Here is a 14,049-nt window from a genome sequence, read left to right as displayed (position 1 = left end):
ACCTGTGATGTTGCAATGTTAATCACTGAAATATGTTACATAGACAAATTTGTTCGCGAAATTTCACTATTCTACATTATTCCTTTTTTCGTGTTTCGACTGTTTCCCGTCAGTATATTTTCCGGCCCACCTTTATTTTGACCACTCTCTTAATAAACCATACTTTACCTGAGTCTTATGCACCTCTACCATAATTATTTCTACTGCGGTTGGTTGCGTCACGGCGGTGCCAGCTGATGTTGAAATTGCTGCTGCAGATGCATTACTATGCGACAGAGCCATACGCCGAACACGATGGTCTTCTCTGTCGGTAGTGCCACGTGGCCTTCCGGAGTCCACTCTTCTAGCTACCGTACATTCTCGTGACAAATTTGTTCGCGAAATTTCACTATTCTACATTATTCCTTTTTTGGTGTTTCGACTGTTTCCCGTCAGTATATTTTCCGGCCCACCTTTATTTTGACCACTCTCTTAATAAACCATACTTTACCTGAGTCTTATGCACCTCTACCATAATTATTTCTACTGCGTGCTTCTGAATATCGTAGAAATGATAGGTCGCCTTCCCTATGTTTATACGAAAACCATATTCACCGCTATAAGCAATGAGCTGCAGATTCCGTTATTTATCACTAGACTGACTGTAAAGATACTTTGTATCATTTTCCGAAAGTACAATGAGATGTAGAGGCTCGTGTCACGTACGAGTACTATCGCACCGTCGAGTTCTTACATCTACACTGAAACAAACCTGTAACGTTCATCTTGGTGCTGGGCACGTTACGGCGGTCTTCACTGCAGAAGGATAAATAAAAATTCTATGCATCTTTGAAATATAATAATTTTGCAGACTATAAGCGAAGAATTGTAGCTTCACTTTCAGTGCTCCAACTTGATCTGCAAAATAAGCTACTTAACAGCTGCAAGATATTCTTTTTGTTTGTTTCCTGCAAGGCCCTAAGAAACTAGCAATTGTATTTTAGAATGAAATTTTCACACTGCAGCTGAGTGTGCGCTGATATGAAACTTCCTGGCAGATTAAAACTGTGTGGAATTAAAGCTTTGACGAGAGTGTGTCAGCAGTGCTTGGGTAGATCAGATGGTAGAAAATTTGCCCACGAAAGGCAAAGGTCCCGAATTCGAATCTCGGTCCTCCACACAGTTTTAATCTGCCAGGAAGCTTCAACTGTATTTTAGTCTCCGAGATTTTAAGCAATATGTTTAGTCGAACAACGTCCGCATGATACAGGAAGAGTTCGGAACTCTTTAACAGGACCATTCTAAAGGGGAATGGTCGCGTGTACAATTGTTGCACTCTCAACGTTTCTTTTCTTTTTTTTTTTCAAAATATAACATTTTGGGACTGTCAGTAATTTGAAGGCTAGGTATTGCGTTTCACTCTCAGTTTCCGCTTATAACAAGCCTACATGTATATGTAGCACAGCCACCTTCAAAGCCTCCTGAATTACGCTTTAAGAGATGCTATCGAACTAGTATCCACCCAACATATGTCTGCTAATCTACACCAGTTTGGACGGTTTGCAATCATTCTTATGATTAGAAACTTACACATCTCCAGTATAGCATCTGGTAGCTGTGTAATAAAAGTGGATTTATTACTATGTTCTTTACTCGACACAAAATACACTCCTGGAAATGGAAAAAAGAACACATTGACACCGGTGTGTCAGACCCACCATACTTGCTCCGGACACTGCGAGAGGGCTGTACAAGCAATGATCACACGCACGGCACAGCGGACACACCAGGACCCGCGGTGTTGGCCGTCGAATGGCGCTAGCTGCGCAGCATTTGTGCACCGCCGCCGTCAGTGTCAGCCAGTTTGCCGTGGCATACGGAGCTCCATCGCAGTCTTTAACACTGGTAGCATGCCGCGACAGCGTGGACGTGAACCGTATGTGCAGTTGACGGACTTTGAGCGAGGGCGTATAGTGGGCATGCAGGAGGCCGGGTGGACGTACCGCCGAATTGCTCAACACGTGGGGCGTGAGGTCTCCACAGTACATCGATGTTGTCGCCAGTGGTCGGCGGAAGGTGCACGTGCCCGTCGACCTGGGACCGGACCGCAGCGACGCACGGATGCACGCCAAGACCGTAGGATCCTACGCAGTGCTGTAGGGGACCGCACTGCCACTTCCCAGCAAATTAGGGACACTGTTGCTCCTGGGGTATCGGCGAGGACCATTCGCAACCGTCTCCATGAAGCTGGGCTACGGTCCCGCACACCGTTAGGCTGTCTTCCGCTCACGCCCCAACATCGTGCAGCCCGCCTCCAGTGGTGTCGCGACAGGCGTGAATGGAGGGACGAATGGAGACGTGTCGTCTTCAGCGATGAGAGTCGCTTCTGCCTTGGTGCCAATGATGGTCGTATGCGTGTTTGGCGCCGTGCAGGTGAGCGCCACAATCAGGACTGCATACGACCGAGGCACACAGGGCCAACACCCGGCATCATGGTGTGGGGAGCGATCTCCTACACTGGCCGTACACCACTGGTGATCGTCGAGGGGACACTGAATAGTGCACGGTACATCCAAACCGTCATCGAACCCATCGTTCTACCATTCCTAGACCGGCAAGGGAACTTGCTGTTCCAACAGGACAATGCACGTCCGCATGTATCCCGTGCCACCCAACGTGCTCTAGAAGGTGTAAGTCAACTACCCTGGCCAGCAAGATCTCCGGATATGTCCCCCATTGAGCATGTTTGGGACTGGATGAAGCGTCGTCTCACGCGGTCTGCACGTCCAGCACGAACGCTGGTCCAACTGAGGCGCCAGGTGGAAATGGCATGGCAAGCCATTCCACAGAACTACATCCAGCATCTCTACGATCGTCTCCATGGGAGAATAGCAGCCTGCATTGCTGCGAAAGGTGGATATACACTGTACTAGTGCCGACATTGTGCATGCTCTGTTGCCTGTGTCTATGTGCCTGTGGTTCTGTCAGTGTGATCATGTGATGTATCTGACCCCAGGAATGTGTCAATAAAGTTTCCCCTTCCTGGGACAATGAATTCACGGTGTTCTTATTTCAATTTCCAGGAGTGTAATATGATGGCCCGAAAATCAGTCCGTGGGTTGCTCTCGTGAACGAGATAGACGGCCAGCCTAAAAAGGGCAGACAGTGGAACAAGTAATCAGAGACAAAGTCCGAAATCACCGCCAGATATAGCGGAGCGCGGTTCGGCGAATTGTCGTCAGCAAAGTATAGCACAGCCCGAAGTGACTGCGCCACTGGACGGAGAATTGTAAAGGGTGGTCCACAGTTGTGCGATCTTTCTTTAACAACAAAAATAAGCGGATAAGAAAAAATTTTAAGTCAAGAAGAGTAAGAAGGAAAACGAGATAAAACCTGTGAGGCAATGTTACCAACATGACGGCCATTTTGGAAGGGACGGTCTTGGAAGCAACTGGTAATTTTTAAATGGAAAGGGGGTCATGTGATTAGTGAAACAGACACAGAATTAATCGATAAAAACAATGATGACTTTCATTTGAATGTAGCTTTATTCAGTCTGACATTCTGAATTATATATCTTTGTTACAGGTGACGCGAAAGCTGATGGTGTTAACACAAACCGGCCGTAATGAAATCATTCTGCTATCAGGAAAAAAGAGCACCCTTGCTATCATTGGTGATTTCAACCAACGCCGCTAAAACAGACCACCCGCTATCCACTATGCGGTGCTGCAACTTCTTGCAAAACTCCGTAAATCTGGTAGCCAAAAAGAAAGTTCGACGATTGAAAACGGCCACGGATGAAGTAACTAAGGTCAATTGCTGTTTGGCCATCGTTCAGCAAAAGTCCAGAGTGCAGTGCTGGCAACATCTTGCAGGAAACTGAGGTTGTCCGTGCATCAGTTATGAGAATTCTGACCACACATAAATGGCACCCTTATAAAAGAAAACGATTTTACAAGATCTCACCTATAATGATCCAAACCATCGGGTTCAGTTTTCTGAATAGTGACTCGTAAGGTGGACACAAGCATTCCCCTTAAGACGTACTTTTTACAAATGAAGCTAATTTCTATGTCAACAGAGAGGTACACAAACAGAATCACAGATACTGGTTAGATGTCAACCACCATTGGATGGGTTCGCGCAGGTAGTTGGCGCATCACAAGTTATTGTTTGATGTGACTATGGGGCTCTCGTGTTGTACGGTCTTTCTCTACTCAGGGTACATTACAGCAGTCCGTTATCTGCAATTGATAGACGAGGATGTGCTTCCATCTTTTCTGTGTGGAGGACATTCCCAAATTCTTTCAGCGCGATGGTATACCATCTCATTACGCGCTAGCTGTTCTGGCATATCTGGATATGCAGTTTCTCCTGAAGATGGATAGGCTGTAGAGTTCAGGTCGAGTGCCCACCACGTACCAAGGATTTAAGCCCATTAAATTTCCATCTGTGGAGACACTTGAACGTAGCTATTGTGTACGCGGTGATCAGAAACCTTTCAGACGAGCGCTTTGTGGATGGTTGTTCTAATATTCCAGTACGTCTGTTGGTTAAAATCCGTGAGAAACGGGTGAATCGGATAACAACCACCTTAGAACGTGATGGAAACGCCAAGCACATCCTGTAACCCTACATCTTTTTACCAGCGCTTGTCTTGTCCTGTACAAAATAAGTAAGTCGAGGATGAACGAAGTTACGCTCAAATGAAAGAAACAATTTTCTCGTGTACTTCTCTGTCCGTTGATATGTCACAAGACCCAATTTCAATTTGAAAATTACGAGTTGTATCCACGATGGCGCCGTCCAGAATGGCCTCAAAGTTGGTAACATAGCCTCACAAGATCCCCCTATTGCTCTCACATTTCATATGCTTGACTTTAAATTTCAGTGTATCCACCTGCTTTTGTTTTAGAAGCATGGCCCCATACCTATGAACCACTCTGTATTATGCGTGTGACGTCACTGGTTGCACCCGTGTGACCGCCTCCCATTGTAGTCAGACAACGGTCGATGCAGCCTGTGGCAGTGATGATACCGACATGTCGATTCTACTGTCCGAAGACAGAGATATTGTAGTGTCCTGCCCACGCGACTAATATAGGGTGCCTAAGAAGCAGTTTTCTCGGATCGCAAGACAAAAATTCAAGCAAATGATGTTAATGGAGTTTATTACAGTAAGTTAAATTGACAATACTTAACTTTGCGTATTCACTAACGTGTTTCGCAAACAAATTGCGACATGCAAATAATCAGTGTCCTTCGGTATATACAATTTCAATGCCAGCAAAACAAAACAGTCTATAAGTCACTGCTATGGCGTTGTATGACGATTCATCTTCCACTCCGGCCGCGGCTACGCAGCGCTGCGTTTATATTCTCTTCGTATAGATGTTACTCCTGTCTTGGTGTCGTCCTAGTCAGCGATTTATTGGCTGACGTCGTCTCACAGCCCTCTCTGCTGTAACGTTCCAGGCCGACGCGCCAGCGCTTGTCGTTACGCCGGAAGAGGTATAGCAACTAATATCAAAACTTTTGGCTGCTCTTACCCTTTGTTTCGCTGTTCCCTTGTTCTGCTTTTCAGTCTCTGAAATAACCGTCTCATCAGCGTAAGGAATAAAAAGCTAGAGTCCTCCACCCGAAGGTTAGCCTGAACGCCGCACTAGTTCCTAGCCATGGTTCCAATGGAGGTCTTAAGGTACGCCTGACTTCGACCTTTGGACTGCTTTATACAGCCAGTCATACATTTTCACGTGGACTGCGAATCCCGTGGTACGTTGGCATTCTCATAAATACTAATCATTACTGGAGGTAAAAAAGGCGATACGTAACGGACATTTCGACGAATTCACTAAACCATTTGAGACAGCATGGTTGCTTCAAGCAAATCATCATTGCTGCTCTTCCCCAGTCTCGTCGAATAGGTCTTTCCTTCATCTCGTTGTGGTCCGAACTTCAAACAATGATAAAAGAATACTAGCATGATAAATATTCTTGCAGTGTAGATGTCCTCTACGAATATATGCAACATGCCAGAAATAGAACATCAGTTCCAAAATTGTTGGGCATGACATTTTACTCGATAGACACGAACTGAATCAGTCATATTCTTACTAAACTCAGTTACACCTTAAATGAAGCCATATTTTATGTTTTCCTCTTAGAAGTATCCATGGGTTACAACTAGTATTTGTATCTCAATATTCAGTGTTTAAAAGGTCAACCATTTACAAAATGAGTAGTTCCCCAGCACATACCTCAAAGAACTGTTAGGTTCTATGGTCACTGAGGTACACATATCATCGGAGTTACGTCTACAATAACAGTCGATCAAATTACAAATGTCTGTGATGTAATCTGTTGCTGAGTATTAGCGAGCGTTCGCACATAGAACAGAGACATAGACTGACAGCAACAGACAGACCGTCGTATCAGTGATGTAAGCATCGCGAGCTGCCTAATAGACTTTATGCTCTTAAAAAAAGTGGCATGCTCTTACAGTGCTGACGGTTCTTTTTAACATACCAGTGCTACATTCGAAGCGATTGATCTGTTTCTATACTCCAATACGTACTTAGTGGAGCAACAATTTGTATGTTTGATTAAAAGCCTGATGCCGTGTATCCATTGATATTTTGGATATATTTTAATCCGACAATATGTTTAAATCCATAGAAAAATATACAAACTTAAAGACTGAATCGACCTAACTAAACGTTTATAATTATCTCAGTCGTATTGATCAGCCACTGAGATTATTTTTTTTAATACCAACATCTGAAAACAATGGCGCGGTTTTATCCGAGTGCAGTGAGACGGGTTTTTAATCTCAGCGGCAGATATTGAAGAAAACGTCGGCGCATGCCCTAAGATACGCCCAACGTTTCTCGCCAGTGTTAAACATGGGCTTCACGGAGGATGAAATATTCTGCCAGTACCCAGATATTCCTTAAAGAAAGCGCACACAGTATGAGAAACACTCCATTCTCAATTATGTTCAGGGCAATGATATCGTTCAAACTTATAAACGATAAAATAACAGTTAACGAGTACCATAAAAAGTATTCTCCCGCATCCTTTGCTGAGTGGTCATCGCGGCTCACTGCCTTTGGGAGGATTCGTCTTCGATACTCGGTACTGCAGGTATTTCTTCTTGGTGGGAGGACTGGAACGGAGCGCACTCATCCTCTTGATCCCAGGTGAGGAGCTTTATTAAAAAAAAAAAAATCTTATGAGACTTAACTGCTAAGGTCATCAGTCCCTAAGCTTAAACACTACTTAACCTAAATTATCCTAAGGACAAACACACATACCCATGCCCGAGGGAGGACTCGAAACTCCGTCGGGACCAGCCGCACAGTCCATGACTGCAGCGCCTTAGACCGCTCGGCTAATCACGCGCGGCAGGTGAGGAGCTACCTTGACCGAGTAGTAGCTGTTCCAGGTCCCGAAAAATAACAATGGCAGGGTGAGCTCCCAACTCTCCCCCCCCCCACGCCCCCCCCCCCTTCCCCGGCGACAATATACTACCGCATCCAGTGACGCCATTGATAAAGAATGACATGGCAACCAATAATTACTGATGGACCATTCAGGGTCTGTGAACGGAGTTTACATTTAATTCCGCGTGAAGTTCCGATGCAGCTGATATATATAGTCCCTTCCTTTTCCTTTCCCTTCTCCCTCCTCCACCTTCGGTTTACACATAATTAAGTAATTAACATTGCACGATCACAGAGTAATTTAAACGCGAGATAAACCATTGCAAATGTGTAATTTTGATGCATTCATGACCTGTGTAACTGCCAAATTGTTGAATGCAAGCGTGCAAACATGTATGAATTGTGTTGTGCAAGTGCCGGATGGATGGAGTCCATGCCCATTCCACTTGGTAGATCAATATATGGACCGTTAATGCTGGTTATGGATGACGCTGGAGTTGTCGTCCTTTGATGTCCCATATGTACTCGACTGCAGACTAACCTGGTCACCCAACAGGGAAAGGTAATATGAAGAAACTCTGTAGAGCATGTTGGGTTACAATAGCGGTAGGCGAGGGTTATCCTATTGGTAAACACCCCATGGAATGCTGTTTGGTGGCCGCTGTGGTCGAGCGGTTCTAGGCGCTTTAGTCCGAAACCACGCGGCTGCTACGGTCGCAGGTTCGAATCCTGCCTCGGGCATGGATGTGTGTGATGTCCTTAGGTTAGTTAGGTTTAAGTAGTTCTAAATCTAGGGACCTGATGACCTCAGATGTTAAGTCCCATAATGCTCAGAGCCATTTGAATGCTGTTCGTGAATGACAGCTACACAGGTCGATCAACAGAGTGACGTACAAATTTGGCGTCAGAAGGCGTGGGATAACCATGAGAGTGCGCCTGCCGTCGTGCGAAATGTACCCCAGACCATAGCTCGAGGTGTAGGTCCAGTGTGTCTAGCACGCAGTTAGTTTGGTTGCAGACCCTCAACTGGCCTCATTCTGACCGATACACGGCCATTCCTGCTATCAAGGAAGAACCAGTTTTCATCAGAAAATACAACAGACCTCCATCCTGACCTCCAATGATCTTTCACCTGACACTCACTAACGTTAGAAATTGCGGTGGTTTGGGGTCTGTGGAATGCATGCTACAGGACGTCTGGATCGGACCTGTACGTGAACTAACCAATTTCTAACAGTCCACTGTGTCACTGTGGTGCCAGTTGGTGTAAAAATTTCTGCTGTTGATGCAGTACGATGCGACAGAGCCATACGCCGAACACGATCATCTTCCCTCTCGTGGCCTTCCGGAGCCCGTTCTTCTAGCTACTGTATATTCTCGTGACCATTGCTGCAAGCAATCATGTACAATTGCTATATTACAGCCAAGCCTTTCTGCAGTATCGCAGAAGAAACGTTTAGCTTCTCGTAGCCCTGTTACACGACCTCGTTCGAGCTCAGTGAGATGCTAATAATGGCGTCTTCTTCGCCCTGAAGGCATTCTTGGCTAACATCAACTCACCATGCCCTGTCTCAAAGTTAACTAACACTTACGACCGTGACAATGCGTACTTAAAGAAAACCTGACTTACACCCCCATACTGGCACTACTAGCGCCACTCGTATGTGACTGGTGCGAAATTTGAATAGATATCATCTTTCATTAATACAAAGACGCCTACCAACTTTTCTTTATGTTGCACAACTCCTTCTTGGTGTTGTGATTTTTGTTGCGTCGGTGGATTTACCAGGATCTGTCCGTTGGGTTGATTCCGGTGTCTCAAGTAGTACTCAATAAGCAGAGTAATGAACTGAGAAACATTTAATATCTGAATCACCCTGTAAAGCATCTAAAAGGCAAATAGTAACAGCCTCTGTCACACAGTACAGCGAAAGTTTATAAATAATTATTTATTTTTTCCTGCTAAGATGTTATTAGCACTTGAGCAATTATTCGAGTCATAGGACTCAGGAACATACAGTGGATAAAACTCAAATGGAATACATTAAAGAAAGCTTAAGTTCACTAAGAACTCTCACATAATTTCAAATGCAGACACTAATTTTTTGTCTCTCAGTACATCAGGTTCAGAATACTAGTCTATGACAAATTTGATACTACATATACTGTAGTTTATGTGGTGTGGAAAGATTATTTTACAAAAACTAATCGTAAACTCGTTAAGAAAATGTGTATTCAGAACGTTATCAGCAAATTCTCTGTGCTCATTAGGTAGTTCCGAGAAAAAATCCAAAAAAGCCATTAAAGAACCGCTCCAGCTTACTAGGTTATATCAGAATTCTCAGAATTCACTAAACAACGTTAATTTTCCCTCAGAGTTCTGTAACTTTATTTAATCAACATTAGGGGTCCAGAATGAAATACACTTTTTTCTTTTATTTTACACGTCTAGTTCCGTAGGATCAAATTGAGGAGCACGTCTCAAAGATCATGGAACGTGTCAGTACATGAAATTACAACATAAAAGTAACAACAGATAAAATAAAATGTATATGAACCCCAAAAATGACAAACCGTATGTTTATGTAAGCGCAACCAAAAATATAACACAGGAATCAGCTTAATTTTTCAAGGAACTCACGAGAAATCAGAAAACTCCTCAGTTTCGATTTGAAAGCGCTTGGATTACTGGTAAGATTTTTGAATTCTTATGGTAGCTTACTGAAAATGAATGCAACAGTATACTGCACATCTTTCTGCACATGAGTCAAGGATGTGCGATCCAAATGCAGATTGGATTTCTGCCTAGCATTAACTGAGTGAAGACTACTAATTCTTGGGAATAAGCTGATACTGTTAACAAGAAACGACACTAAAGAATATGTATATAGAGAGGCCAATGTCGGATATCCAGACTAACGAACAGGGGACGACAAGAGGTTCGCGAAGACACACCACTTATTGCCCGAACCGCCCGTTACTGAGGCAAAAATATCCTTTGAGAATGGGAAGAGTTACCCCAAAATACACTGAAGAGCCAAAGAAACTGGTAGACCTCAATAATACCGTGTACGGCCTTCGGGAGCACGCAGAACATGGCATGGGTTCGACTAATGTCTGAAGTAGTGCTGGAAGGAAATGACATCACGAATCCTGCAGGGCTGTCCATAAATCCGTAAGAGTATGAGGGGATGGAGAACAGCACGTTGCAAGGCATCCCAGATATGCGCAATAATGTTCATGTCTGGGGAGTCTGGTGGCCAACGGAAGTGTTTAAACTCAGAAGAGTGTTCTACGAGCCATTCTATTGCAATTTTGGACGTGTGGGGTGTCGCATAGTATTGCTGGAATTGCCCAAATCCGTTGGAATGCAAAAAGGACATGAATGGATGCAGGGGATCAGACCCCCTGTCAGAGGGGTCCCATATCACTCCAACTGCACACACCAAACACAGTTACAGATCCTCGAACAGCTTGAACAGTCCCCTGCTGACATGCAGGGTCCATGGATTCATGAGGTTGTCTCCATATCCGTACAACACGCCCATCCGCTCGATAAAATATAAAAATGAGACTTGTCCGACCAGGGAACATGTTACCAGTCTTCAACAATCCATTGTCGGAATTGACGAGTCCACGCGAGGCGTAAAGCTTTGTGTCGTGCAGTCATCAAGGGTAAATGAGTAGGCCTTCGGCTCCGAAACCCCGTATCGATGATGTTAAGTTGAATGGTTCTCACACTGACACTTGTTGATGGCCAAGCATTGAAATCTGCAGCAGTTTGCGCCAGGGCTACACTTTCGTTACGTTGAACGATTCTTTTCAGTCGTCATTGCTCGCCTTCTTACAGGATCTTTTTCCGGCCGCAGCGATGTCGATGATTTCATATTTTACCAGATCAATGTATACTCCCACACGTCATAAGCGAATGAAAATAAGCAAAGTAAACTGTTTTTATTGTCAAACTGTCACTTACTTCAGACACCGTTCGGATAGTAAAAATTAAGACTCTTAACAACGTCCTGAACGTCGGCTTTCAAAAAATGGTTCAAATGGCTCTGAGCACTATGGGACTTAACATCTGAGGTCATCAGTCCCCTAGAGCTTAGAACTACTTAAACCTCACTTACCTAAGGACATCACACACATCCATACCCGAGGCAGGTTTCTAACCTGCGACCGTAGCCACATCGGCCGGCGGCTGCTAGGTGCCGGAGGTCCCGCTTATACAGAGCGCTTAGATGGAGCCACTACTCATCACGTGCTTTCGACTTTAAAACTATCTCTGGATAGTACCATGTCTCTCGATTACAGGTAATCGATTGTCATTTCGTTGGTACAAAGTCGACAGCCATATCTTGTCTATTTTTAATCCTTCTTTTTTATTAAAATTATTTTCGTGCTTGTAGATCTCTATAGCTTCTCTATACATGCGGGTATAATAACGTGAGCCGCCCGAAGTGGCGCTACAGTCTGGAGCCCCGCGACCGCTAAGATCGCAGGTTCGAATCCTGCCTCGGACATGGATGTGTGTGATGTCCTTAGGTTAGTTAGGTTTAAGTAGTTCTCAGTTCTAGGGGACTGATGACCTCAGAAGTTAAGTCCCATAGTGCTCAGAGCCATTTGAACCATTTAATAATGTGAGTTCCAAGCTATCACGTTTGTCTCACTAAATTTTATTTCGTGATCACCGTCTTTGAAAACGTGTCCCGCTACAGCTGATTTGTCAATTTGTCGCAATCTACAGTTCCTTTTGTGTTCCGTTAGGCGGGTATTAACACTCCTTTTAGTTGTTCCAATATAAACCATGCCACAGCTACACGGAATTTTATACACACCTGGGGTGTGTGCGTCTTTCACCGATCTTAAACTTTCACTAATTTTCTTGGTATGTCGAAGGATTGTCTCCACTTGAAACGTGGCCAAAACTTTCCCAATACGGTCCGTGATGTTATGAATAAATGGAAGAAAAACTTTTCCAGCCGACGGTTGTTGTTGTCGTGTATTTTCGGACACTTTTCTTCTAGGATGGAGTGCTCGATCTATTTCATTGTCAGTGTACCCATTTCTCTTGAAAGTCGTTCGCAATTGGCTTAATTCATCTTGCAAATAAATTGGCTCACATATGTTACTAGCCCTGTCCACTAAAGTTTTTATGACTCCTCTCTTCTGCCTAGGATGAATCCTTATGTAGGTAACGATCGGTGTGTGTGTCTTTCCTATACACCTTGTGCCCTAAAGTCCCATCTGCCCTTTTAATAACCAATACATCTAAAAAATTTAGTTGTCCATTACTCTCTTTCGCCATGGTGAATTGTATCTTTGGATTGAAACTTTTTATGTGCACCAAAAAATCACTCAGTTCCTCTTCAGCATGATTCCATATCACAAAGGTGTCATCCACGTATCGATACCATTTCAAAGGACTTTTTAATGGCCGAATGCAGCACTTGTTGTTCGAAAAATTCCATAAATAAATTAGCAACAGCAGGGCTCAGAGGGCTACCCATGGCCACACCGTCAATTTGTTCATAAAACTCGTTGTCATATTGAAAATAAGTCGAGGATAGATAATGTCGAAACAAAGCTATTGTATCAGTAGGAAACACATCAGCTATGTGAGCTTCGTCAACAGGGACCCTGGTGAACAGGGATACTACGTTGAAACTGACAAGGATGTCACTTGGAGTAACTGTGATCTCCCTCAGTTTTCCGATAAAATGCATGGAATTTTTAATATGAGTGTCAGTTTTACCTACATACGGTTGAACAAAGAAGCAAGATAGAAGTGCACGCATCTCCTGTGATGGCTTTGCTCAGAGTCTCCTTCCAGAAGCCACCAATGAGTTCAAAGTTCGACTGGCACCAGCAAATAGTGTAATTTTTCATATTGTTAAATTCTCCCACTATGGACTGCATTAAAATTGTCCAGTCGTTCGTTGTCCTACTCGCACCGTTCCGAGAATCATGAGAAAACTACCATTCTGCGGAATCCCCTTGAAAAAATTTTGTACAGCGCTCAGTGACCTCAGTTTCTTAGCTGTCTTTTTCAGAACGCCAAACTCATAGCTAACGCGACCGTGGAATGGAAAATGTTTGTTTCTCTCATGCCACCTGCCCTCCACGAACTCTCCAGCCAATGCACAATACCCTTTGCATAAAGCATATTGCTGAAAGGGACACTTCGCAAAACGCCCATTATTGTGGGAGGCAAGTCGCCACAGTTATCTTTTTAGCGTATTCGGTGTCTACACGTATTGTTCTTTGCTTTCAAAATTTCGTGGAAGAAAACTGTCACAGCTGCCAGTGTTGCGCTAGAGTGACAATACAATTCTAAATACTTGCCTCGGGCAGCCAGGAACGCCTCCGCTTTCGGTCTGCTCGGCACCCTGCCATTTAAGTCGTCCCAAGGGTCCGCTGGGAGCAGCATGGCAGCGAGGGCGGGTCACTGCCCCTCCTGCCTTCTTAACGCTGGCTGTTCGCGGCATCAGCTTGTAAGCGAGGATACCGTATTCATGCACCAATTCACAACTGCTAGATAGAAAAGAGATGAATAAAATTGGCTTGACCTATACAATCACTGTCGTAATACTCGCCATGTGAATAAAAAACAATGAGTTGTTCA

Source organism: Schistocerca nitens, chromosome 3 (assembly GCF_023898315.1).
Source record: "Schistocerca nitens isolate TAMUIC-IGC-003100 chromosome 3, iqSchNite1.1, whole genome shotgun sequence".
NCBI classification, from domain to species: domain Eukaryota; kingdom Metazoa; phylum Arthropoda; class Insecta; order Orthoptera; family Acrididae; genus Schistocerca; species Schistocerca nitens.
The sequence above is the reverse complement of the archived record's forward strand: the minus strand, read 5'-3'. Positions refer to the sequence as shown.